At 40.1% G+C, this 5,623-nt stretch overlaps 1 pseudogene; it reads right to left on the reverse strand.

Annotated features, from left to right (window-relative positions):
• Nucleotides 1-438: 438 nt before the first annotated feature.
• Nucleotides 439-4,338, reverse strand: LOC101292512 (annotated as a pseudogene).
• Nucleotides 4,339-5,623: the final 1,285 nt, after the last annotated feature.

A 5,623-nucleotide genomic window follows, 5' to 3' on the forward strand; every position in this document is an offset into this window, starting at 1 on the left:
CTTGACCCGGATCAAATTTGATTTAAACCGGTTCGGATCGGTTCACTACTTATTTTGACCCAAATATTTTGGTTCGGTTATCCAATCCGGATTTTCGATTCGGCTCAGTCTGTTTTTTGCACACATTCGGTTAAATGCCTAACCCTAGTCTCTGATACATTTCTTTGCATGTGTCAGAATTTCCTTTCCTAACAGTAGAATTATACCGTCTACGTGATAAAATCTTACCAGTTACAACTTACAACTAAAAAAAAAACACAGAGGAATTGGGACTTCAGCTACTAGTATTCTACTAATACTAGAGATTAAATGTTAGTGTCCTGACTTCTGAATAAACTACAAGAGAATAAATAAACAATCCGAATTCACTGATAGAAGTTCAATCCTGACAACTTGTTTCCAGAAGATTGTACAGGTATATGAAAGCAGAACCTAAAACTAAACCTTCCATAGTGTGTTATGTTCGAGCCTCCTTGTGGCAGAAGCACCTTGATGAAATTCATCCCTGTCTTTGATTAATGAATAGACATCCCAACCCCCACCTTTCCAATAGGAATAATAAACTGCCGGAACACGAGCGACTTTCCAATGATCTTCTCCACCATTTGGATCTAGTACCATGATTAATTCATCTGGCATATCGAAAAACTCAAGCAGCTTTAATTTTGTTAAATGCTCAATGCCATTTGGGACCTTCTTCAGTGATTTGCAGCGCTGAATAATTAACTTTTCTAGACAAGGCATTGAGCCCTCATCTATGGTCACCGATTGTAGTTCATCCAGCTTATCAATGCCTAATAACTTCAGACTTGGAAAACCTCCTGCCTTAAAATGCAAGCTTTCTCCATCAAAAACTTGTAGCAGTTCAAGATGTACCAGATTCGGTAAATCCTGAAGATGTACTAGTGGATCTTCCTTCAGCCGACTCCATTTTAGAAACAGTCTGACCAGGTTTTGAAGAGAAGAAATCCAGTGTGGTAAGTTTTCCAAACGACCGGTCAAGTACAGCCGCTGAAGAAATTCAGGAGCACAAGAAATATGGCTCAGATCAATTGCCTCTTCCTTCTCCATTGAAGATACAGACAATGCACGAAGGTTTTTCATCTTTTCAATCGAAAAACATAAGGCTAATCCATCTTCTTTTCTCAACTTTAGAATGCCTAACCTCCTTAGTTGGTTCTTTCTCCCAAGCTCTGCCATTAAAGCACCATTGTCTTGGTTTGCCTCGATTTTACACAGCTTTTGGAGATTTTGCAAGCCACATATTCCTGCAGGAACCTTAACACCATATTTGGAATTAAAGCGTGCATAAGACTCAACTTCATAACGATATACCAGGAGATGGCGAAGTTGCCTGAGTTTCAAAATCTCAGCTGGCAATTCAACCACATGGGAGTGTTTAAGGTCCAGAGTCTGTAGTTGTCTTAGATTCTTGATGGAGGTTGGAATTTGTTTCACCATGCTACCCCTCAGGCTAAGAAACTTGAGAAGAACCAGCTTGACAACCTCTTTTGGAAAGACCTCTATGTGTGCTCCTTGCAAGTCTAATACAGTAAGCAACTGGATACCTTTAGGAAATGATTTTGGTAAGGAAAAGTTAGTAAGTGAACCTTCTGCCCCAAAGACGAGCAAAGAGCGGAGTGCAGATGGAGGCCTGTTTATTCGTACATTCTGCTCCGAGTTAACTATCGATAGTCTTCGAACTTTTTCAGGCCACATTGTATCACTATCTCCCTCTTTCTCTATTGCTGCAAAATTTTGCTCCCTGGACTTCGAAATGAAAATGTCTCGTAGAAGATTGGGTATACGATATGACTTAACTCTCCCATCAATGGCTGTTTCTGCTGCTTGAATCAAACATATGTCCAGTAGCTCCTTAAGATAACTCTCGGCAACTTCTTCTGGTGTCATTCCTTCCATTTTGATCAGAAAACCTTCAGCTAACCATAACCGGATTAATCTCATACGCTCAATCTTGTAGAGATCAGGAAATATGCTCAAATACAAGAAACATGATTTCAGCTGGTAGGGTAAATCACTGAAACTGTGATACAATACTTTCTTGATATAGTCAAGCTGATCATTGTGCTGAATCTCGGCACCAATATTTTTACAAACAGCAGTCCATTGATCTATATTTCTCGTCTTTCGCAGCTAGAACAGCACCAATTGCTACAATTGCTAGGGGCAGTCCTCCGCATTTGCTTAAGATGCGGTCACAAATGTTCTTCAAGTTTGGCGAGCATAAGTCTGCCTGAAATGTCTTCTTATATAAAAGAGTCTGAGACTCCTCTGCAGATAAGGGCTCTAAACAGTACACCATACTTCGCTCCCCCGAGGCGTGTGCTACAACATGATTACGAGTAGTGATCATTACTCGACTACCAAGTTTGTTGTCTGGCATTGAATGCTTGATGTCATCCCAGGCATCTATGTGCCAAAAATCATCAAGAACAATAAGGTACCTACTTTGCTGCAACAACTTTTTGATTCTTTCTTGTAGCTGGTTGTTCTCCATGCTATCTACCTCTTCCTCAGGTGTTTTCTGAATAACTTGGAAAATGTTATGAATCATGAGTCTTAAGAGCTGGTTCATATTGACCGACTGAGAAACAGTGATCCAAGCATGAACCTTGAAGCGTTTTCTAACCATGGGGTCCTCATAAACTTGCTTTACCAAGGTTGTTTTGCCCAATCCGCCCATCCCTACCACTGATACCACCTGGCGACCTGGTTCATGGTTCATAAGCATCTCAATCAGCTGTTTCTTAGGCTGCTCCCTGATCCCCATAAGATTTGCTGCTTCCAGTAAGGGGGCCTCCTGTTGAACAAACCAAAGAGAAGAGGTGAGACCAGCTTGGTCAATAACTTTGTATCTTTGATGTCCCTTTGAGAGGCTTCTGACTTTGGAGTTCAGGTCTTCAATATCAGCAGCAGTTTGATGGAAAGCTTTCCATGTCTTGATGAAGCAAGTAAGCTTGTTAAGTGCAGTAGAGAATCCAGGCGGGGAATCATTGGAATAGGACAGCCTGAATTTATCCAGGACATCTTCGATCTCATTAGCCACTTCTCTGACTTGTCTCGTCCAGAGGAATTATTACCTGTACCCGGAACAGGGCTGAGGTGGTGTTCTCAGCCAATGAGCCCAAGACACGTTTACAGTATTATAAATAAGACTTACGTGGATCGTTAGTCTGTTAACTGCGTCAATCTGTAAAATTCTTTAAACTTATGCAACGCTGGTCTTCTTCTTCTTCTGCCGAAAGAGGAGAAGAATTCATCTTGATTTTATTATCATGGATCAACAATCAGGTGGGGTTATGCTTCTGGCATCAGACTCGTATATACAATTCTTATATGTGGGTGAGGAATTAATCTTAGATCCCAATACATAGAAGACAACTTCCTCTTCTCTTTTTAAATCTGATTCTAATTCTCAAGAAAGCTTGGGTGCCCAGAGAAAATTCTGGGTACCTGTATATCGGCGTGAGTTGGTTTTTGATGTCGTATTTCGCTCTCAACGAGGACCTAGCTCAAAGTCGATCTAGGTCGTCTTCGAACAGAGAATTCAGATCAAGCTTCAGTAATCGAAAATGATGAAATGCAGATAATCATTAATCTACATGAAAACGACGTCGTAAAGGGCCGACTCAACAACCCCCGCTGCCGCTCTGCATCCTCGTTAACCTGCCGACCCGCCGTTCGTCGCCGACAACCTCGGAGACAGGAATTGACTCGTCGAAAGCCTGTGAGTAGGTGGGTCACGGTGGTGCTCGGAAGTTAACGGCGAAGGAGAAAGGGAAACTCATATCTACTTTCTCTCTCCTCTCAAATCTCTGTAAACCAAAACATAAGCTTGAAATATGAGATTGAACAAATTAATATATAATTGTTGGTGGGAACTTTGTTCTACTTGGGTGTAAGGAGAATGGACAGAACTGAGCTTTCATATGAACCTGGAAGGTTTATTTACAGAACTGAGCTTTCATATGAACCTGGAAGGTTTATTTACAATGGCAGACTAGTAACACCGTTTTCTCGGATTTTAACTGAGGTGAGTGATGTGTTAAAAAAAAGTAGACATGTCTTGGGCTCATTGGTTGGGAACACCACCTCAGCCCTGTTCCGGGTACAGGTAATAATTCCTCGTTTGGTCCATACTTTGAGCTGAGGATCACCTTCTTCCTTTGCATCAGCAACCTTTAAGAAAGCCTGAATACTCTCTAATTCATCAATCATGTCCCTCACCTCTGCTTTGATTCCTGACAACTGTTTCGCCTCTCCTTCGATCCGCAACTTGAGCTTGTCAACTAAAAAGGCCACTGCACTTTCTGCCATTTCTTTTCTTTATAGAGCTGTTCGCCCTCTGTTTTTCTGGGTTTCTGGAACAAATGATATCTGTGCTAGGAGAAAAGGTTTTTGTCTGCTTTTTGAGATGTAATGCTGTGTAATCTTTCATGGAGAGCTTTCAGTTTAAAAAGTAAAAACCATATGTGGGTCAACTACTACAACATTTTCTAAATCAATAGTCTAGCAGTCCAATTCTGTGTAGTCGTTGCTTGTTTTTTTTAATTTTTTTTTTATAATCATTGGTATAGTACTATTTCTACTCAAAGAAATTGTCAAGTTTCTCATTCTCAAATTTCTCATTATTTTGGATGTTCCTTAATTCCTGGCAATTCTGCTAGTTTGATTGCAACTTGATTATCTAATAACCAGATCGCATTGTTCCATATGTGATTAATAGATAACAAAATAATCTGAACGAAACGAACGTTCTAACCAACTACTGCAGTTCCTTGCATCATCAACCTCCCTTCCCCAGGCCTGTGGTATGAATCATTGTCTTATTATATATGATGGATGATTAATTAGTCTTTTAGTTTTCTTATTAGCCTGAAGCCAGCTGGTCCTTTACTCCAAGTTTTGGCCAAATTTCAGTTGTTCAGATTTAAACCGAAGACCAATTCACAGAGGCAACTGTTAAGTATTTAGTCCAAGTCTAATGAACTGTTATGATAGCGCCGGACCAACGAAACAGTTGACTTCCCATAATATAATGTTAGGTTCACCATTCAAATGGACAAGAATCGCTGAATCAGTCGCATTAGAGTAATCTACTCATCTTGGTGTCATCCACGAAGTGGAGGATTATATAAGAAGATATCACTTTCGCTCTTACTGGACTTGGTGGGACAAATTGCAGTTTTTCTAAGAAAGTTAATATCAGTTATTGTAGTTGTTATAACTAAAATACAACTAGTTTCAGACGTAAATCATCCGCTTGTACAAGGATCATCATCATCTTATTAAATCTTCGTTTCGATCCGATCATACATTCATATATGTAAGACTTGGACATACATTAATCACCTAGAGCAACCACATATATGATTACAATGAAACCTCTATAAATTAAAGAGAAAATGCCCTAATGCCCAAATATTTGAAAACTAAAGCCCATTCAAATTAAAGTCTTATCTCATAGCCCATTCCAATGATTGTTACCAAAAAGACAATACTACTCATCATTAATTCGTAACTGCCCCCTCCCTCTAAACCCCAACCGTTGTCGCGCTCTCTCTCCAAGACACCATATTTGCTATTGCTCTCTCTCTCTCTC

This window comes from Fragaria vesca, linkage group LG5 (genome assembly GCF_000184155.1).
Source record: "Fragaria vesca subsp. vesca linkage group LG5, FraVesHawaii_1.0, whole genome shotgun sequence".
Lineage (NCBI taxonomy): Eukaryota > Viridiplantae > Streptophyta > Magnoliopsida > Rosales > Rosaceae > Fragaria > Fragaria vesca.